The sequence below is a fragment of the Hylobates moloch genome, unplaced genomic scaffold (genome assembly GCF_009828535.3).
Source record: "Hylobates moloch isolate HMO894 unplaced genomic scaffold, HMol_V3 SCAFFOLD_8, whole genome shotgun sequence".
Taxonomy (NCBI): domain Eukaryota; kingdom Metazoa; phylum Chordata; class Mammalia; order Primates; family Hylobatidae; genus Hylobates; species Hylobates moloch.
The window spans coordinates 48841506-48864435 of record NW_026652283.1 but is presented as its reverse complement, the minus strand read 5'-3'; the positions used below and the strand labels follow the sequence as shown (position 1 = coordinate 48864435).

General features: G+C 38.2%; 1 long non-coding RNA gene across 2 annotated transcripts in view; it reads left to right on the top strand.

Moving 5' to 3' along the window:
* Positions 1 to 22930, top strand: part of LOC116473132 (uncharacterized) — an 81653-nt gene that overhangs the window by 22495 nt on the left and 36228 nt on the right. For both annotated transcript variants that reach the window (XR_004249250.2, XR_009214580.1), the window contains one exon: positions 10195 to 10246. This is a non-coding gene — a long non-coding RNA (uncharacterized LOC116473132). The remainder of the gene's footprint in view (positions 1 to 10194; positions 10247 to 22930) is intronic.

Here is a 22930-nt window from a genome sequence, read left to right as displayed (position 1 = left end):
AGTAATGGGATGGCTGGGTCAAATGGTATTTCTAGTTCTAGATCCCTGAGGAATCGCCACACTGACTTCCACAATGGTTGAACTAGTTTACAGTCCCACCAACAGTGTAAAAGTCTTCCTATTTCTCCACATCCTCTCCAGCACCTGTTGTTTCCTGACTTTTTAATGATGGCCATTCTAACTGGTGTGAGATGGTATCTCATTGTGGTTTTGATTTGCATTTCTCTGATGGCCAGTGATGATGAGCATTTTTTCATGTGTTTTTTGACTGCATAAATGTCTTCTTTTGAGAAGTGTCTGTTCATATCCTTCGCCCACTTTTTGATGGGGTTGTTTGTTTTTTTCTTGTAAATGTGTTTGAGTTCATTGTAGATTCTGGATATTAGCCCTTTGTCAGATGAGTAGGTTGCGAAAATTTTCTCCCATTTTGTACGTTGCCTGTTCACTCTGATGGTAGTTTCTTTTGCTGTGCAGAAGCTCTCTTTAGTTTAATGAGATCCCATTTGTCAATTTTGGCTTTCATTGCCACTGCTTTTGGTGTTTTAGACATGAAGTCCTTGCCCATGCCTATGTCCTGAATGGTATTGCCTAGGTTTTCTTCTAGGGTTTTTATGGTTTTAGGTCTAACATTTAAGTCTTTAATCCATCTTGAATTAATTTTTGTATAAGGTGTAAGGAAGGGATCTAGTTTCAGCTTTCTACATATGGCTAGCCAGTTTTCCCAGCACCATTTATTAAATAGGGAATCCTTTCCCCATTGTTTGTTTTTGTCAGGTTTGTCAAAGATCAGATGGTTGTAGATATGCGGCATTATTTCTGAGGGCTCTGTTCTGTTCCATTGATCTATATCTCTGTTTTAGTACCAGTATCATAATGTTTTGGTTACTGTAGCCTTGTAGTATAGTTTGAAGTTAGGTAGCGTGATGCCTCCAGCTTTGTTCTTTTGGCTTAGGATTGTCTTGGCAATGCAGGCTCTTTTTTGCTTCCATATGAACTTTAAAGTAGTTTTTTTCCAATTCTGTGAAGAAAGTCATTGGTAGCTTGATGGGGATGGCATTGAATCTATAAATTACCTTGGGCAATATGGCCATTTTCACAATATTGATTCTTCCTACCCATGAGCATGGAATGTCCTTCCATTTGTTTGTATCCTCTTTTATTTCATTGAGCAGTGGTTTGTAGTTCTCCTTGAAGGGGTCCTTCACGTCCCTTGTAAGTTGCATTCCTAGGTATTTTATTCTCTTTGAAGCAATTGTGAATGGGAGTTCACTCATGATTTGGCTCTCTGTTTGTCTGTTATTGCTGTATAAGAATGCTTGTGATTTTTGTACATTGACTTTGTATCCTGAGACTTTGCTGAAGTTGCTTATCAGCTTAAGGGTATTTTGGGCTGAGACAATTGGGTTTTCTAGATATACAATCATGTCATCTGCAAACAGGGTCAAGTTCATATGTTTTTAAATGGTGGAGCTGGTATCTGTTCAGAAAGAACTTCAGTGGATAAAATGAAAAGTGAACTTACCTTAACGCATTAAAACCTAGAGCAAATTTCCAACATCTCAGCACTAAAAACAAATAAAGAGAGTATCTCATAAACTAAGGAAGAAATTGGCGGAAGTATATGAAAGGCACATCAATGCAGAATTATTTTAACTGACATGAGAGTTCATGGGCACCAGAGTTGATGTATGGGATAGTTCTAGGTAAAAACTTAGGATTCACTTCCTCTGGAACCCCAATCACCTCTTTAGCTGAGTAACCACACACTGAAGCATCACTAGATTTCTGTTTCAGTAAAAATTTAAGGAAGTTTAGCTTTTTTTGGTATATCATAGAATTCAGAAGGAAGGTGAGGAAAAAACTCTTAATGAAAGACAATGTCTTTGAACAGCTTCCGTAGAATTGAGAATAAGTGTATCCTGTTAGAGACTTTCATTGATCAATAAAAATAACTCTTCACTAATTTACTGATTTCTTTTTTTTTAAAGGCAAAATTAGTTACATAAGCAGACAAAAGGTTGGAGAAGGATTTGTTTATATATATTTTTTAATTTTATATACCAAATGTATATTTGAAATACGTATGATTTATTTGTGTTTGTTATGTAAGTGTATTTATACTTTGTATATTTATTATATTATATATGTGTTTCTATTACCAAAAGACTGACAGCAACATTGTATCACAGAAAAAGCACTGCTTTTCAACCTTCTGAACCTCATCTTTGTCTACCTATGAAATAGGATGATAAACATTGTCCTCCATTCTTCAGGTCAGTGTTATGATTAAATGGGAAAATATATATGGACATTGTTTGTCATATATTAGGCCTTATCATAGTACCTTGCTTTTATGAATGATCTGGAAAAGAGTATTTGAAGTTTGAAAAATATTCTATTTGGCATAATGGTAGTACTGTTGGTTCTACAGTTGAACGGACCCTGGATTTCATTCTCTAAATTTGTCACCTCTGTATTCTTTAACTTTTATGAAAACATGCTTTCTCACTGGTAGAATGGAAGATATTTTCATAGAGTTGTTGTAATTGTTTAAAGAGCTAATGTACATGGAGTACCTAGTACAATGCATGGTGTTCATTAAATGGTCATTGTAATGACTAAAATTCGAAGTCAGTAGAGACAGTACTCGGGAAGATGTTGAGGATTTGATCAGAGAAAAAAATGGGCTATTTCAATATGTATAGAAAAATATTAAGAATTATTTTAAGACATAGGACCAAATTACTGTATTTAGATATTTTGATATGGCTTTTAAATTTACTAGTTATTTAATTTATGTAGGCTGTGTGAGATAGTAAAAACAGCACTATATATCTGGGCTTAGAGTCTGTAATGTGGGGATACCTAGAGATCTCAAACCTTAATTTTACTGTCCATGGAATGGGAATAATACCCACCTAGGATGGTTACTATGAAGACTATATGAGGTAAACGATGCAAAGTGACTAGACTCTACCTGATAAATAGTAGATGCATAAAGATAATTTTGTACCTTTTTCCCTGTCGTTAGTTTCATTGTTTTGTGCACAAATCCATCCAGGCATAGACAGCTGCCTTAGTGTCGTTATTTCAGTTTTTAAAAACATTCTATTAACCTTTTATACCTTGTGCATGTTGGTAAGGAAGTTCTATGTAGATTTTACACATGAAGCTAAACACATGAGTTCAGTTAGAGAATATTATCCATTTATATGTTATACAGTTAAGGTATTATTTTTAAAACAAAAATAAATTTAGTTTGAGAGTATGTTTTCTAAAACCAGTTTCAATCCTAGGAAGTTTTTTCTGGATTTTTTTTTAATTTAGCACACTTATGTTTTATAAAATTAACCATACTTTTCCAATTTGGAGAATGTTAGAGGTAGAAGTTAATCACCCTAGTTCAGCAGAAGTGACCCTAAAGGAGCTCAGCCAGATGAACGTTTCCATAGCTCTTAGGAATGTTCAATGTGATTTCACCTTCTTCAGAAGATTATAACATATGATTACATATGTACATACAGATAGATACACACACACACACACACACACACACACACACATATTTTTAAGTAGACCCATCTCAAGTGCTTAAAAGAATGCTGAGCACATGGTAATGATATGGGATGGGGGCACAGAAGTGCTGGGTAGAGAAAGATGGGGTCCCTGGCAAGGGCTCCACCCTTGGGCCTGTGCACACGTACCTAGGTGAGGACAGGCACTCCTGTTTTTGTGCCCAAATGTTGCATTTTCCAAGACCACCCTGGCCCCCCGCATCCCCCATTCTGTGCCTATAAAAACCCCAAGACCCGGCCGGGCACGGTGGCTCACACCTGTAATCCCAGCACTTTGGAAGGCCGAGGCAGGCGGATCACGAGGTCAGGAGATTGAGACCATCCTGGCTAACATGGTGAAACCCCGTCTCTACTAAAAATACAAAAAATTAGCCGAGTGTGGTGGCGGGCGCCTGTGGTCCCAGCTACTGGGGAGGCTGAGGCAGGAGAATGGCGTGAACCCAGGAGGCGGAACTTGGAGTGAGTCGAGATCGTGCCACTGCCTGGGCGGCCACGGAGCAAGACTCCGTCTCAAAAAAAAAAAAAAAAAAACAAACCCAGACCCTAGTGGTCACAGACTCAAGCACTGGAGGTCGAGAGGAACACACTGCAGAAGAACACACACAGGCGACTGGATATCAAGAGGAGCAGAGTAGCGGAAGTGCACACTGATAGGGAGGAGCCAGATGCCTGTAGGCCAGGTGGGACAACACAGAATTCGGCCAGCAGCTGTTGGAGTCCAGCTGCTGGGTGGCTGACTTCAGGGGAAGACCACCTTCCCACTCCATCCCCCTTCTAGCTCCCCATCCATGTGCTGAGAGCTACCTCCATCCTTCAATAAAACCTTGCACTCATTCTCCAAGCCTACATGTGATTCGATTTTTCCAGTACACTCTGACAAGAGCCCGGAATACAGAAAGCCCTCTGTCCTTGCAATAAGGCAGAGAGTCTAATCGAGCTGATTAATGCAAGCCACCTGCAGATGGCAAAACTGAAAGAGTGCACTGTAACACATGCCCACTGGGGCTTCAGGAGCTGTAAACACTAAACCCTAGATGCTGCCGTGGGGTCGGTACCCGCCTCATGACCTGCCCGTCTGCATGCACACCCTGGGGATATGAGCAGGGGCACCAAAGAAGTGAGCCACACTCCCATCGCAGGCCCTGAGATGGGGATAAGGGAACTTTTCTCATTTCAGTAAGGGCTCTATAAATAATATTTATTATTATTATTATTATTATTATTATATAGCTCACTATTTGACTCATCTAAAATATTTATTTTCAGAAATAATTACTTAGCATATCTCCTAATATTCTGTGGTTAAAGAAAATATTGTATTGAAAAGGAATCTATCACTTAACAAGGACATGTTGAAAATATTTTGAATATTCCTAACGGATAGAAAAAAATATGCTATCCCAATTCCCCTTTGTGGCCTAGTAGTGGCTCACATATAATACATTCCTACAACTGTGCTGCATAAAGAATGTGGTTTGGCATAGAAGCAGCATAATTTGGAGAGGTTTTTGTTGATAATCTTAAACAAAAACAGTCAAAATAATTTCACTTCCACTGGAAACCTGGAGGGGAATTGTTTTTGCCAAATGAGAGAAAAGATGCCAGCTTTTGAATTACGAAGTATTTTCAAGTGTTTATGTTGGGAAAATGGAAAACAAAAAACATTTGACTTTAGTGAATTTTTGTGTACCAAGCATTTAAAACCTCGGAAAAACGATTTCTAATAAGCTTTTATAATAAATAATAGCTTGCATTTTATATAATCCATTATCCTTTTCAAGCATTTTACTTATTTCATTGTATCCTTCCATAACACATTTGTGAATTAGGTAGAACAGGGATTATAATGTACATTTTTTACAAACAAGAAAATTCAAGTTTGGGTTAAGTGTCTCCTGTGGGTCACACAGTGGGAGTGTTAGTGTCTGAACTAGGACTTACATTCGAATGTTAGTATTTTCTCATAAATAGTCTAGAGAAATTTTCCCTACTGTTGTTTGATTTTCCTTAGGTATTGAGTTTAATGTTGGATTTTAAGAGATGGTATTTGATTTTCAGTGATTGATCCATTGCTATATTGGAGGAAGCTAGTTTTCCATTATTTAAACATTTTTAATATGTTTGTGAATAGCTCCAAACATTTGCTTTCTCTGCTCTTACTCTCTCCCTGTTGGTTAGTTCACCTACTTATTAACCCACCTCTGCTGCATTGAATAGGAAAGGAAATTAGTCAACTTGTAATTTGTTAGCAGCTCTACTAGAAATGTTTAGTAATAAAGAGTGCATGGGATTTTTAAAATACAGTAATCTACTCACCACGCATAACTGGAAATTGTCATAATTTGTGAAGAACTTTTCCTGGGGTTAGGATTCAGAACTAGAATATCTGAGACATATCTAATATTAATCTATTTAGGGGGATATGCATGACTATATAACATCCAGGTCTAAAGCTGGTGAGGCTTTTGATTATGTTCAAGGTCAGTGGTTCCAAATCCTAACTGATCAGAATCACTCAGGAAGCCTGTTAAAAATCCCAACCTCTGGAGATCCTGAAGCAGTAAATTTAACATCTGTAAGTTTTTAGTCTCTCTAGGTGATTATAATGCTTACCCAGGTTTGAGAACCATGGCTCTAGCACCTATTCACAGCTTTCTCTGTGAGAAGGAGCATATGGGACTTTTTTTCTGATTTTAATTTTTCCTTCTTTTGAAATATTTTCATTGTGTTAGCCTCTTCACCATCTGGATTCATTTTATTTTTCTTTTTTATAAAAACAGGCAAAAATACCTTGAGCTCCAAGAACATAATGCTTGGCTCTAGATTCCATGTGAATTATATATCTTTTGGTTTATCCATGACTAACCTTTAAATCCCAGGGTTTTTTTTTCTCCTTTAATATAAGCAGTTATCAAAATCATTCATTTATTTATGCATTTATTTAGCAAATATTGATATTTGCTTATAATGAAGCTGATAATACAGATATTATCAGTAGCACTAGGAAAATATAAAATAAATAAATATAAAATAAAGTAAATAAGATGTATCCTGATCTCTCACAAATGCATTACCGTGTGTTATAAAATGTTGTGTATTGTGGATATGTACAATATAAGTAAATATATGAAGGAAATGTTTAGGTGGGTACTTACGGAGCATGAAAGAGGAAGCAACCACTTCCTTAACAAATGAAGAAAGATATGACGAAGGATTCAGCCTTTCATCTTGATCTTAAAGGATGATTTTGTCAGAAGAGGAGAAGTAGGCCATTAGAGCTTGCATGGAGGCATGAAGAAGCACAGCATATTCAGGGAACTTTTAGTTCAACCATTGTAGAAGACAGTGTGGTGATTCCTCAAGGATCTAGAACTAGAAATACCATTTGACCCAACAATCCCATTACTGGGTATATACCCAAAGGATTATAAATTATTCTACTATAAAGACTCATGCACACATATGTTTATTGCAGCACTGTTCACAAGAGCAAAGTCTTGGAACCAACCCAAATGCCCATCAATGATAGACTGGATAAAGAAATGTGGTACATATATACCATGGCATACTATGCAACCATAAAAAGGATGAGTTCCTGTCCTTTGCAGGGACATGGATGAAACTGGAAACCATCATCCTCAGCAAACTAGCACAGGAACAGAAAACCAAACACTGCATGTTCTCACTCATAAGTGGGAGTTGAACAATGAGAACACATGGACACAGGGAGGGGAACATCACACGCTGGGGCCTGTCGGGGGGTGGGGGGAAAGGGGAGGGATATCATTAGGAGAAATACCTAATGTAGATGACAGATTGATGGGTGCAGCAAACCACCATGGTACGTGTGTACCTATGTAACAAACCTGCATGTTCTGCCCATGCATCCCAGAACTTAAAATTAACAACAAAAAAAGAATTTTAATATGGTTAGAGTGTTGTAAGGGTATATGGTGAAATTGGGATCAAGATAAGGTGGAAATGTGTGTTGAAATCACATCAAGATCCTTTGTATGCCTTATAATAGAATTTAAATTTTGTCTTCTTCCCCCAAAAATCTTTGGGTACTCAAATAATGGGTTTTCATTTTCATAATATGATTAAGCAGATATATCTGACATCCCAAAGGTTACATTAAAGCCAAGGGTAAGAGTTTTGTAGTCAGTGTTTCTCCAGCCATTTCTCATCTTTCAGCATATTTATTGAGCACTTGTGAACTACACACTGAATGACATAAAGAAAAATACTAGCCTGGGCAACATAGCAAGACTTAGCTTCTACAAAAAAATACAAAAATTAGTTGGGCATGGTGGTATGTGCCTGTAGCCTTAGCTACTTGGGAGGCTGAGGTAGGAGGGATCACCTGATCCTGGGAGTGCAAGGATGGAGTGAGCCATGATTCCACCACTGCACTCCAGCCTGGGCAACAGAGTGAGACCCTGTCTCAAAACAACAACAACGACAACAACAAAAACTGGCTTCTTAAATGTTCTCACAGAACTTTCAACGTAGTTCAGCAGATGAAATAAATACTTGAAAAGATCATAGTAAGAGATATCACAAAGGAATTCATATTTGCTGAGGAGTCAATGAGTAGTATGAGTTCAAAGGATGGAGAGAACTAAAGTTATTTATCTGAAAAGGCTTTATGAGTAGAGTAGGGACATGACTTCAGTCTGAAGGACAGGTCGAATTGCAATAGGTAGGAAAGGAGAAAATTACTGTAAGTGGGAAAAATTAAGCAGTGGAATAAAGGTATGGAAACAAGGGTTAATGAAGTGTGTTTGGGAGCAGCAAGTTGATCACTTTTCTTGAGCTAGAGTTTCATGTAGGGGCGCACATCGGTGGGTATTGACAATAAATAAATATGGCTTCTAAATGAAATGAAACCTTTAAAAAACCTTGTAAGGAAAGCTATTTCTGAATATACTTTTGATCCATCTTAAAGATCTCATAAAAAACTCCAATTTCAGCTGAACTTTTAAAAATAAATATTTTGCAATATAAAAATATTTCCTGGCATTAAGATACGCTCAAATACCAAACTCACTGCCAAGAGATTTTCCAGCTTAAACCTATGCTTTTTAGATGTGTTGTAAAGAGCTTTAGATATCATTTTATGTTTGCTTTAAACTTTTTTTCAAGGAAAAAATAGAAAAGTATATCCATTGGCCCTGTGTGCTTCTTATACATTATTGTCAGATCTTCATCTGCTAGGTGCCTGGGTTTTTAGTGTAGCGATTATCTGTCATTCTTTGTTTGCCTATAGCCAGTGAACTTCAAGAATAATTTTTTCATGTCTTGAAACAAGAATGAAGCTGTATAGATAATGGTCACCATTATTTAGACATCAAAGATTAATATGAAAATATTTTCTGATAAACAGAACCATTTTTGTTTTTTATCAGGTTTTCGAGGTAAATATTTCAACTTTAATTAGACTTTTCAAATATCCATTATTTTGTGATTTTAAAAAGCAGTGCTACATAAAAACTATTAATGGAAGAGTCAGAGAAGTCGTTATATGAAAGTAAAAACTTTGAGGTAACTTGCTAATATTTTTGTATATTTTATTGCAATATTCTTGCATTTTTAAAGTTGGGGTTCTTTTACAAATTTTGTATCCTACTATTTTAACATTAATACATGTACATTTCTTCATTTTTCTAAAATGATGCATAAGTGTATTTCTTAACGGCAAATATCCCATTGATAGAAAGTAATTTAACCATTCCTCTATTGGACATGTAGATTGTTCTCTAATTACGTGTGTCTATTGTATATTTAAACTGGAGAGACATGTATTTGCACCAATAGGTTATATGATCTACTTATGCAGTGTACAAGTGGAAAATGGATGGCAGAAGGATTGTTCTTCCTTCCTTGTTTGTTTGTACCAGAACTCTTCATTGTTTACATACATTTTAGCCTTGGTGCCATTTTCAGAAGCTTTATTTGTCTCACTTACTTTTTTGGTTTGGATAAGACTTAAATATAAAATCCATCTGTGAAGCATATTGTATATTCACATTGAAGGCTAAAAACCCTTTTTTAATTAAAACTTTATTCAGCACTCATGGTTCACTTTGTCCTGTTTTTATTATGAAACACTTCAGTCTTCTTCCTAAAAACACATATGTCTTGAACATTTCAAGATGTTTCTTGTTGCTCATGCAGAACAAGTTTCTTTATGCTGTTAGCTCACTGCCATATGTTCTAGCTGTTCATTTGCTTCCCTTTCTGGCATCTATGTAGGCAACATCTTGTATGTAATGTAAGTTAGTTTTATTCCCTTCTCCTTTATAAAACTTGTCAGAAGGTAAAATAACACACTGGAAACAGTGAATACTATTCTGGTAAGTTAGGGTTTTCATGATTCTAAAGGATGTAGCCTTTCTTGTATTCTTAGTGTTTGTAAGGTATGAAGAGAAAATGTGTCTGATGACACCTGAAGTCTTGCCGGATGTCAATAATTACAGTTAAGGTGCTATGGATATTATTTGGTAACAACATATATTATAGAAATTGCAATTCTTTGTATCGATTATTAAACCAAATGTGAAGATTGGGGAAACCTGGAAAGGAAACATAATAATCAGATCATCCCTTTTATTTTCAGGAATGCACCATATGTCCTCATCTGAAAGTCTCTGCAGGATTGTCTGACTCACGTGAGTGGTTTTGAGATAAGTTGTGTTATACCTCAAGTTAGGTAAAGTCGAGAGAGGAACTAACTTAAAAAGTAGAGATGTTTACATAGAATCTAAATTGGAAAAGACAATAATATTGGCATTAGAAAGTTTGCCTTTAAGTAAAAAAAATTATTGGCCATAATAGGTTTTACATTCTTTGTAATAGAATATCCTAAAGCAATAAAACCTCCACTATGTGAACTCTAAGTTCTGAACATCTGAATTTTTCAAATAGTTCTGAGTTATATTTAATTTATTCTTTATTGACTAGAACACTTCCTAATTTATCACATCATTTTTAACCTCCTCAAACATACTGAATATATTTTTTCCAGGTTTATTGAGGTATAATTGACAAACAAAAATTGTATATGTAAGGTGTACAATGTGATGTTTTGATATGTGAATACATTTGATGATTCTGGCTTCCCAATATGAAGATCACTTATTGTGTCAGCCAGCATAAAATGCAGGACTGTTGAGATAGAATAGAGCCATTTATGTCTGCAATGACTGCCTCCATGCTAATATGTCTCAATTTTGTTTTGTTTTTAGAATTTATATTTTCACATTTGCTGCTTATGATGTAGAGTAGGCTTGGGCACCAGGTTACCAATTCGATATGATTGCATAAAACAAGAATGAAAATGTTCTGTGTCGGGGCCTTTTAAGTATTGGTGTTATGTCATCAGCTTTGACTATTATAAGATTTTGTGCTTGCTTCCTGCTCCATTTAGATGAATGAACTTGGTGCATTTAAAGAGTATGTCAGTGTAGATGTCAACAGTCTATCTCCCCAAATCCAATGTAACATGTAAGGATAAAATTACATTGATTTAATGTTCTAATTTTATATACATTTTAATATAAGAGAAACATAAAAGCATTTAGACTACATTTAGATTTCTTTATATGATGATTTACTATATCATATACCATCCACTCCCAGATAGATTAGAATGCATATCTTTAACTATAGTATTGTACAATTTATGATGCAAAATTTATCATTGTACCAATACAGACCTTATGGTACATTTTATTTAAGTTCATGGTGTTTTCTTTCTGAAAGGAAACTTTTCTTCAATCACAACACAAATGAAAGAGCTAAAATAGAAAGCTTTGTAAATTCATTATAGCCATTTTTAAATGGCTTAATAAATTATTCTTTCAGTAACACTTGACTTAACTTCAATAAATACACACTGAATTATATCCTATAGGTTAGTACAGTTGATAAGCATTTTTTTCTCTCCCTGAACTAAGACATAAAAATCCACACCCAGCAGACAAGCTTAGTAGGTCACAGAAATACCCCCATGTGTCTTGCATGAGGATGTTTGTTCATGCAAAGATCATTTATTGAGCACTTATGTACTAGGGACAATGGTAGGTGCCAAGGATAGGGGATACAGATTCATCTATCCCTGCTCTCGAGGAACTTAGAGTCCTCAAAGGAAAGACACAGATAGGTGAGTTACATTTCAACATGGAAAATACTATAATAGGTATAAACAAATTTCATCATCACCTTTAGAGGCTGAGAAATTTTTTTTAAAAAGGAATAAAGTGAGGAGTGGTGGGTAGTGGGGAGAGAAAAATGCTCCATCCTGTTTCAAAGAATAAGAGAAATATATCTCCTCGACTCAATGTTATGAATACTGGAGTTGTCATGAAACATTTTTGAATGCTGTTACTATCCCATCTTGAAAAAAAACAAAACATCCAGGCACAGAATATTGTTAAGTCAAATGGAGGATATGATTAATTCTGCTAGAGAAAGGAATGGTCCAGGGGAAATTTTACAGATACTTGAGGTGAGCCTTAAAGGATCCATGTGATTTCAGTGGGCAGAGATGTGCAAAGGAATGGTGTAGGCCAAGGAAACAGCTAGAATAAAGATCAAGGAAGGCATGGTAATGAGGATGACACTCACCTGCTACAATTAATTGTTACACCTTACAACAGAATAGCTGGTACTGTGTAATGTAGTAAGAACCACGGACTTGGCCAAATGAGCTTAGTTTGAGACCTGTCAGTATTGTGCACCAACTGTGTAGGTTGGTGGCAAGGTGCCGAATCATTCTGTGCCTCCATTTCTTTATCTGAGAAAGGGAAAATGATGCCTAACCTGAGGGCTACCGTGTTGTGCAACTGTAGGAGGCATCATTCACATTGTACAGAGGCCCTAGCTATCTCAGGTGGGCTGGGAGGATTAAATGAGACAATAGATATAAAGTATTTAACACAGTGGCTGGCACATAGTAAGTGCTCAATAAACATTCACTACTGTTAGGCAACTATCATTTTAAAAAATGGATTCACTTGAAATCCCTTTTATTTGTAAAGGTTTATGTATCTCTACCCTTGGAAAACAATCTATGTGTTCCTGAGATTAATTTGAGTAGAATGCAAGATATATTCTGCTTCATTTACTGGGCTTCGAAATTTATTGTCCAGGAAATACAGAAAGACAAAAACATACCAAAGAAAAACAAAACAACAAATAAATTAAAACCCCCTAAATCATTTGAATGAAGATTTTTCTCCAATGATGGTTCATTTTATTCATGCCATTGCATAGAAGTCCCAAATATATTTATTTTTATTTGTAAAACACCCCTTCTGTGACCATCTGATGTTTCCATAAGGAACATTTTCCAGCACAATTTTATGTCCCTGAAACTTAAAGATGTTTATTTTTTCTTCCCCCTTTATATCCAGAAGCAAGGCTATTTGGAATGGATTAGTTGATTAGGACATCTGACTCAGAAAAGTAGACAGCCATGAATTTGGCTGAGAATTCAGAAACATGGATAGGGGACATTGATTATTACCAGGCTTCAAATGTCAGCAAAGACTTCAGGGTTGCAGGAGGGAGAAAATAAAACACATAAAGTTTAATGGCTTTGGCTATGGGGGTCTTTGGGGCAGGTTGGATGGAGTTATTTGCTGAACACATGATAGTCTTTTTGTTACTTGTCCAGCTGGATTGATTGAAGCTGGTTTTCACTCTATCTTGTGAAACAGAAAATAGCCATTAGCTACTCACCAGTATATATGGAAAGTGCAGAGGTTGTGCTTCAGTTAGGGTCTGTCTGCAGCAATCTAGTCCTCATAGCATGGGATTATAGCAAGTACTACAAATAGGCAAAGTCAAAGGAGCTTGCTTAGCCATTTAATCCCTATCATAGACTCTTAAACTGGAGTTTGGATTGCAGGATGTTTTTTATGTAGTGACCTTGGATCTATACCAGTGGGAGGGAAGGATTGGGCAGAGGGTATAATTTTAGCTGCAATGCAGGCCTGATAGCAACCTTGGTCAAACCCACAGGGAGCTCTGGAGCTAAAATGGCCCGTTGGAATCAACTCAGGCTGAAATGGCCATGTTTTTATACTTATTATTTACTGGATGTAGACTGCTATTGGAAGGGTGGGACCTCTGGCAAAGTGGATCTGCGGGTAAAGAAATCCCTGATTATGCTGACAATTGAGGGCTGCCTCCCCACAGAACTGCCAGCAGCTGGGGCAAGAGGCCTTTTCTTGAAGAGGAATATGGTGACACATCACCCTGTCTTTGCCTCCCCAAGTTCTATTATAACATATATGATCCAAACCAGTTTGCAGAAACATGGCTGGACAAAGAGAGGCTCCACCCTCTCATTCTCCCAGTTTCTTCCACAAAATAAAGTTTCAAGTAGCTCACTGTTCCAAAAGTGACTTATACCACTGGGCCTCACCACCATTTCCAACACAAAACCATAGATCTAATACTAGGCCTATGAAGAGTTAGTGTTTTTCCCAAGCAGTAATTATAAGGAAGGTGTACAGCCCTAACCTCTTTATCAAGCTCCAGATTCACAGATATAAAAACTATCTGGCAATGCCAGTGGGATATCCCATGGGTACCTCCAAGTCAGTGTGCTCAAATCTGAACTCATAATTTCTTCTTCTTTCAAGACCAAACCTGCTTTCCACATCTCAATACATTAGAGTACCTACTCTTTAGATCTAAAGCCTGGGAATTATTCTTATTCTCTCCATCCCCCCAGAGTCAGTAAGTCCTGCAGATTTAACTTCACGAATGCCTTTTAGCAGCCTTCTCCCCTCCTCCAATCCTCTCCCCTCCTTCACGGCTACTGTCCTAATTCAGGCCCTCATTCAAAAGAGGTTATCTTTTTGTAATTGTACTAACTTTTAAAAGTTAAAATAGTATGTTGTTGCAAATAGTGTAGTACAGCTTATGATATTCTCTCTTCTTACCCCATACCTGCAGATACCCAGGGATGACCTTCTGTGAATGGTCTGCCTAGGTGTTCTGGTGGATTCCTCCACAACTCCTTTTGATATTATGTAGATATAATACCTTTTATCCTGACTTCAACAAGCCAAGAACAATCTCTACTCTGAAAGATGAAAATTTAACGTTGACTAACTTTCCTCCCTTCTTCTTCCCCAGTGTTTGATATTTATGTTATTATTAGTTATTTTATTGATTACATATGTAATTTTCAGTAACAGACTTAAACCTCTATTTCTTGCTCCACCTACTTTCAATAATCTGTTGACTACTTACTTTGTAAGAAGACAGATATTAACACTTCTATCTTTGCCCTCTCAATTCTATCTTTTGTCAACTACATGTTTATGTTGTCAAAGTTGTAACATTTACATTCTGTTCTTTAGCCAAATTAATCTTCCAGGCTCTTCCTTCCATAATTTTTTTATTCTACAATTAACATTTTGATGTGTTTGCTTTAGTACAGTATTAATCTATCAATCCTTTTTTAAACAGTTGTAAAATGTACATAACATAATATTTATAATTTTAACCATTGTAAAATATATAAATTTTAACCATTTATAGTTTTAACCAAATGTACACTCAATTGTACAATTGAGTGACATTAAATACATTCATAATGCTGTATACCTATCACCACTATCTATACCCCAAGTTTTTCATCATCCTCAACATAAACTCTGTACCCACTAAACAATTTCTCCCCCTTGCCTACTCTTCCCCTTCCCTCTATTCTGCTTTCTCTCTGTCTGAATTTGCCTATTCTGGGGACCTCATGTAAGTAGAATCATTCAGTATTTACCTTTCTCTGTCTGGTTTATTTCACTAAATGTAATGTTTTCAAGGTCCCTTCACGTTATAGTATATATCAAAAATTCATTCCTTTTTAAAAAAAACTTTTATTTGAGGTTCAGGGATACATGTGCAGCTTTGTTACACAGGTAAATTAGTGTCACGAATGTTTGTTATACAGATTGTTTTATCATGCAGGTACTAAGTCTAGTACCCAATTGTTATTTTTTCTGATCCTCTCCCTCCTCCCACTCTCCACTCTCAAGTAGGCCCCAGTGTGTGTTGTTCCCTTCTTTGTATCCATGAGATATCATCATTTAGCTGTCCTTTTTATATGGCTGAATAGTATTCTATGTGTATGTATAAGATTTCGTTTATCCCTTTATCTATTGATGGATTTTTCCTTTCTTTTTTCCAGTGATACTGCAACAACCTCAAAAATTTCCGTCCCTTAGCAGCCTCTGGCTCTATCATTTATTCTCTTACTGTTGCTGGAATGATCTTTTTAAAGATAAGATGCTCTTTGGATATATTAGTTGCCCTTACCCTTCCTGACTGTCCCATTCTTGGCTATACTGTGGCACCCAGTGTCCCTAGGCTCACCTCTACCTCTTCTCCAGTGTCATCTGTGTTACACTCTCACACACCCTGTGCTTCAGCCACAAAAAGTACCTCACTCTACCTTAAAGATGTCATGGTCTTTTACATACTTGTCTTGCTTTGTGCAGTTTCTTCTGTCTCTCATATAATCATTTTGTCTGTCTACACAGAAATCTCTACACTCTAAGTAGAGTTAAATGTCTAAATCTAAGTTAAACATTATTTCCCATGAAGCCTTCCCCATTTCCACGAGGTAATTTGTTGCTCCTTTCTCTGTTTTTCCAGAGTATTTTGTAACCACCTAGAATTTCAGTGCTTAATTGTTCTGCAATAATTTGCTGACTTGCCTGCCTTTTTTATTTGACTGACCTCCACGTAGATTGCAGCTGTTTTCCATATTTATGTCATGAGCCTGGAAACTAGTAACATTCATGAAGAACGCTGCATGAGTGAGTAGTACAATGAGGGTAGCGTTGAATGTGGAGTCAGAAATCTGGGCTTAAGGACCAATTCAGCCACATTACCTCACCTCTCTGAGTTTGTTTCTTCATTTGTAATAATTCAACATCCTAGACTAGTGTTGAGAACTAAATGAGACGGTTAATGTGGGGGTACTCTTTATAAAATAATTGCGAGGATTTTAAAAATTATCAGTCTTACTAGTCTTCATGTACTTCTCATCCCAGATCAATTTACTATTCTATAGGAAGTTGCCAGTTTGTGAATCATTCCTTTCAGAAGAAATCATAAATAGTGGAAATATAATTTTGGAATACGTGATGTTTGGTTTGTTTGCTTAAGTGGTTAGAAATTTCAGGGATGCAGAATTTAGCTAGTAAAAGGAAGAACTTTCTAATTGGCAGTGTGGTCCAGTAATGAATGCTCTCAGGAGGTCATCATTGCTCCATCTTTGGACCACCCTGCCAATTAGCAAGTTCTAATAGAGGGCTGGCTAAGTTTACCTATCAGGGAGACTGTTCAGAGAAATTCTGACCTGGAATGAAGAGGGAGGAGAGCTGCACTAGCTGACTCTGAGGTTCCTTCTCATTCTGAATGTATATAATCCTAAAATTTACATACAAGGCATACTGAGAGATAGACCAATGCTGCTTTTGTAGTCTATTCAGGAGATAAGGTATAAAGGTTGGGTTTTATTTTTTCCTCTTTAAGAGAAAGTTGTAGATTTTATTATATAAGACCACAGTAAAAAATCTGACATTTCTACTTTGTGAGTCTGGACTGAAGCTGAAATTTGATTTTGAAATATGAAAGTAAACTGTAACTACCTTAATTTAAGCCTGTAGGATTTACGTTTATATATAACCTTTAAATTTCTCCCAAATTTTCACCCTGGAGAAAAGAAGAAATTACAGTAATCTTACTTAAGGCTAGAAATCTAGAGAGACACTCGTTCTAGGTTAATGGATAACTGACACTGCTTTGCCTGGGCTTCTAGCAGTTTCCATCCCCTCTGACTGATGTGAACTCTCACACCCAAGGACATGGTTACGAGTCTCTCATGTTAAATTGAGTGCTTTTGTAGTCCAAACTCAATAACAAAAACACTTTAAAAAACATTTTCTTCATGATATTTTTAAGAGTGCTATTTTTTTAAAACACCATCCTTTCACAGTTCAAAGCTGCTTCTTAATGTTATTATTGCTCATGGTAAACCCATTTCGATTCTCTGAAAGCTACTCTGCAATGTTTTTCTATTTGTGCTGTTGCCTCTCAAGCTGACATATTGACTTTCCCTGTATACCCTCCACTACCACCAACCAATCCATCCACTTCCTGCCCCAAGGAGACAAATGTGGAATCGAATTAGAAGCACACAATGTCAACATGAGAAGCATCCATAGATTTCATCTAATCTAATTCAAGCCTTTGCGCCTCTCCTCTTTTAAGGAAGAAGCAACTGAGGGATGGCTAGGGCGGGTCATAAAGCAAGTAATGACAAAATTAAGCTAGGATACAAATCTTTTACCTGCTTATCTAGTACTTTTACCACTGCCCCATGCACCGACTGGAGGTGAGTTGGGGTAGGGGCTCTGAAAGGTTTCAGAGAGGTGGTTACAGCTCTTACTGTGGTGACTGACAACTGACCCAATGGACAGGCAGTTTCCTTTAAGTGACTTGGTAGAAGGCCTGACATCATCTTGCAATTGAATGGGAGGCTAAGAACCCTGCTGAAATATATACCTATAGAGAGAGCCAGGTGACATCTCATATGTACACATTGGCAGGTAGAGATGGAGAGATCAACCTGAGAACAAGGTCCTGCCGGAATGAGAGAGCATGGCACAGATGAGAGGTTTGGAAAGGGGCCACAGGAGCATTAAAGTCAATGAGACTGAAGGTCCACATTAGAGACTGGAACAACTGAGGCACAAATGGTGAATGCCACCCTCTGAGATTCTTTAAATACCTTGAGGACATTCTGAATGTGAAGGGGGTTGTTGGAACTTGGAGGCAAAAAAGGCTGCTTTGCTTTTTAATTTTTAGAGGCTGTCCTGAAGCTCACATTTGGGTGTTGACTGTCCTTTCTGAAATTGAGATGATACTTGTCCGTCTCAAAAAAAAACAGAAAGAAAGAAAGATACTTGTCTACCTACCTCTAAGAGTTGTAGGAATTTAATGAGACCTCACCCGTGGCAGGACTTTGTAACTCCAAAGTCTGTACAGATTGTACAGATATTGTCTATTATTCTTTCTCTTGATTGTGGCTAAGAACTAAGGAATCCAGAGCCAAAATATGATGGAGTAAATTGAACATGCATTCATTCACTCATTCATTGAACATTTATGAAGAGCTTACTAAGTGTCCTAAAACAATGCAACCCCTAGATGAACACCACACCTACTTTCAAAGAGCACCAGTCTATGGCAAAGAAGAGATGAAAATAATTATAACACTTGCATGAAACTTGCTATGGTAGAAATACAGGGGCCTGTGGAGGCTCAGAGGAAGGACACAAAACCAACTTGGGTGAGTGGAGGAAGCAGCATGAAAAGTTAGTAGGAAATGATTCCTGAGGTGAGTAGGAGATAGGCAATTGTGGTAGAAGGTCAAGGGTAAGTGTTCCAGGCAAAAGGAGCCACATGAACAATGGCATGGGATAGGGGAAGTAGGGCTGAATGAGAGGACCTTGGAGACCCCTTCAAATGCTAAGTGTGACAGACACATTAACGAAAATGTAAATGTGTGTGTGATGTGTGTGCGTTCAGTAGACCTGCCCAGGTGGTAATATAGGCCTCAACATGCCTTTTTCTCCAGCCCCTCCTATGTCATTCTTGGCTTGCCCACTACCCCTGAAATACTTTTCATCTTGAAGGGCCTGGGTAATTGTTGCTGAATCCTTGCATGGCCTTAAGCAAGTCCCATCCCTTCTAGAAGTCTCCAGTGTCTCTTTCTGTGAAATATGGGGGTCTGATTAGCTGGTCACTGAGGTCCCTTCTAAGACTGACCCTGACCCGTGAGCTTCCTACACTTCAGTGATTCACTGTTTGCCTCTGACTCTCCCCCACACTCTGGGAATGGAGCTTAGGTCTCCTGACTTTCAGCTTAGGGTTCTTTTCTTTCCACCACATTGACTGTTTTACTGCATCATAAGAGTTAAAGGAGAAACATCCTGGTCCTCAGAGAACTGAGTCTAGCTGAGAGCTAAGAAGGCACCAAAGCTTGAACACCATGGTAGCCCTAGTGCCTGGAACAGGGTGTGGCCCATAACATTATTTGTAGTGTTTAGTGCCAAAATGAAAGAAATCTTGATTGTAAAACCTCAAAACTGGAGATAACCTCATAGATCTCTTTGTATGGGCTGTTCCCTCTGCCTGAAAACCTTCCCTTCAGCACCCACTTCCTGTGGCCAGCAGCAGGGCTAAGACTTGATACTAGACAGGAAAGCTTCTCTCCCTGTGGGTAAGACTTTATGGTCAAAATCCTCCAGATTTTGCCCTTTTCCCACTCCACAAAGCCCAACTTCAAAGCCTGATTTCCTGTTAAAAAACTGTCTTTGTTTGGTTTCTCAGAAGCAGCACATGAAACTAGGTGCCAGTGGTTTATCTCAGAGGAGATCCCAGGAAACACCTCCAAGGAAATGGGGAAATGAGACAGGGAAGGGAAGGGAGCTATGCAGGGTGTGTTAATGGACATATTAACATGGTGGGTAGCTGCGCCTCATTGTCCCTCTGAAAGATATTTTAGAGCAAGTCTCCAAGTTGTTCCACTTCAGGGCAAGGGACTGACAGTGCTTATCCTCAAACTCTTTTTTTGTCGCTGGTTCAGGGCTGCTCCCAGGTGTGTTAACTCCAAGCACTTCTAACTTGTTGTATGCAGGAGACCAAACATTTTTCTACAGTCAGAGAAAGCCCTCAGCAGAGAGGTGAAGGGGCTTTCAGCAGGAAGTCACAGTAAACAGGACTGCTGAGACCTAGGGGATATGGGCAGGGACACCGACAGCCTCTGCCCCAGTGGTGCAATGCCCATTCTCTTCAGTTCCTGGTCAGTAATCTTCACAGCTCTGCCTTAGAGGCAAGAGGCTAAATACAGACAGGATTTATAAGGGGAAATTAAATATGCAGGGTTGACATTTGCAAATGAATAAATAGTATCCCTATTTTATGGGAATTCATTGTGCACTTTTGTACCTTAACCCTTTAGCACATGCTGCCTCACTACCTTGTATGAAAACTCCATTCATCCATCCTTCAAACTCTAGCTCCATTATGCACTTTTATGTTATGCCCTTTCCTGATTGCCCTGGTAGAACTAATTCCTCCCTGCTCTTTTCTCTGACAGCATTTTCTGCTAGATCTAAAATAACATTGCTATGTAGTGTCATGCCTCATGTGTTCATCTTGCTTGCTACTAATAGCAGTAATAATGTTATGGGACGTTTTCCTTAGTTTAGCTAAGAGCCAGGTCCTTATCACATGGCCATGAAAAATTAGGCTCGCAGACGATTTGAAGGGTGAGAATAATGGGATTTATTGGGCAAAAAGGAAAAAAGGGGGAACAGGAACTCTCTTCAAGGCCAGAGTTCCTGCTAGTGTAGGATTCCCACCTCACAGATTGAATTCCAGTTTCCACCCAAGGAGAGGAGAGGCCAGGCTCCTCCCTGCTGCAAATGGCACGAACGTCTGTGGCTGCATCCCAGTGTGCACTCCTCTCAGTGCATAGGCCAGTTGGAGTTTTGACAGGGATCCCTTCCCACCTGGCTGTCTCAGTAATAGCTAACATTTATTAAGTACTTTAGTTATGTGTGAGGCACTATTTTAAATATTTGAATTAACTAATTTAATCTTCTCATCAACGCAATGAAGTAGCTGCTATTACTGTCTCCATTTCGTGGATGAGAAAAGATAGAGAAGCAACTTTTCCAATATCTTGTCATTAGAAAATGACAGCATGAGGAATTGGTTCCAGAAGATCAGTCTTTCAAGCCCCTGCAGTCTTCTTAACCACTGCACACAACAGCCTGTCTTTGGCTGTGGTACAGAAGGGGGCACAAGGACAAAACCCTGGGATATATTTCTAGCAATTTTCATAGGATCTCATGCCAAGCTGGAAAACACCATCTGTGGAGAGTCTTAGATAGATAGAACAATACTTGCATTTTAGAAAAATCATTCTTGCTATAGTGCATAGGATGAATTGCAAGAAGAGAGACTGGGAAGAGAGATAAGAGTCAAAGGGCTGTTGAAATGATCCAGGTAAGAGATGAAGTCCCAAGTTTAGCATGGAACTTCCTTCCTGAGCTATCACCTGCTTACCTCCCGGTCACTGCACTACCCATTCCCCAACATGCAGGCCTACCACTCATGGATGTGCAGGTGGTGCCCTGCACAAATACACCTGGCCAATAGGGGCATGTGGGAGCTGAAGTGAGCGTGGGCTCTGGCTGCCACCTGTCACCCTATAGTGAGGATCTGTATCTGCCAAGAAGAAAGGCATCTTTTGCTCACTTTCACAATGAAGCATAAGGACTAGCAGTGGTCCTGTCCATGTATATCTTCTACTCCCGACATTTAAAACTATTTTTGTTCCTAGTTATGTCATGATTTTTCCCACCTCTGTGTTTTTAATCTTTGGTTTCCTCTGCTAGGGGTGCCCTTTCACTCACTCATTTCATTCATTTATTCTTTCACTTATTCATATAACACAAAATTTTGTACCCACCATGTGCCAGGTACCTATTTAGGTGAAAGGGATTCAGTAGGGAGCTCACAATCTAGGGGAAGATATGCCTATTAATGAAATAATCACACAAAGATAGATAGTAGTATACACTGACATATGCTTTGAAGGCAAAGTTGGGGGATCATGAGACTGTATCTTGGGTGTTAGGGGCTCATCTTTGGGGTGTAGGTGTCTGTGCTAAGATCATGACCGGGACTATATAGCTTTACTTAGGATGTGACTTTTGAGCTGAGATGTGAAGAATAAGTAGGAATTAATCAGGCAAAATGGTAGGGAAGGGGAGTGGCCACCCTTCTGCGGTCCTACTGTATTCAACAGCATGTCTCGTCTTTGGGTCTGATGAGATACGTCCGGAGTTTAGTAGCGGCTCAGTACAAAAACAGGACAATAAAGGAGGAGGAGGGCCAAGATTGGAGGAATGGAGAGACATCTCTCAAATCTACAGAGGGGGAGGCACCAAGAGCCAGGCAGAAGGCAGGAAATTGGAGATTGAGAGACCTCTGAGAAATTCTGGGAGCGGGCTCCTGAGGAACATTTAAAAATAAGATATTCAGTATCCAATTTTAGATTGTGCTTCTGTGGTTTAAAATTCTTCTCCCCAAACCTTCAATATAATATGTCACACACAAATACCAGTGTGAAAGGTTTTGGGAGAAATCAAGGGAAAACTGAGTTCTCAGTAAGGATCAATGGGGAACAACCCAGAGGGCAGAGCCAACTAAGGTGAGAAGCAAGTGAGGTCAAAAGGTCAATGGAAACAAAAATG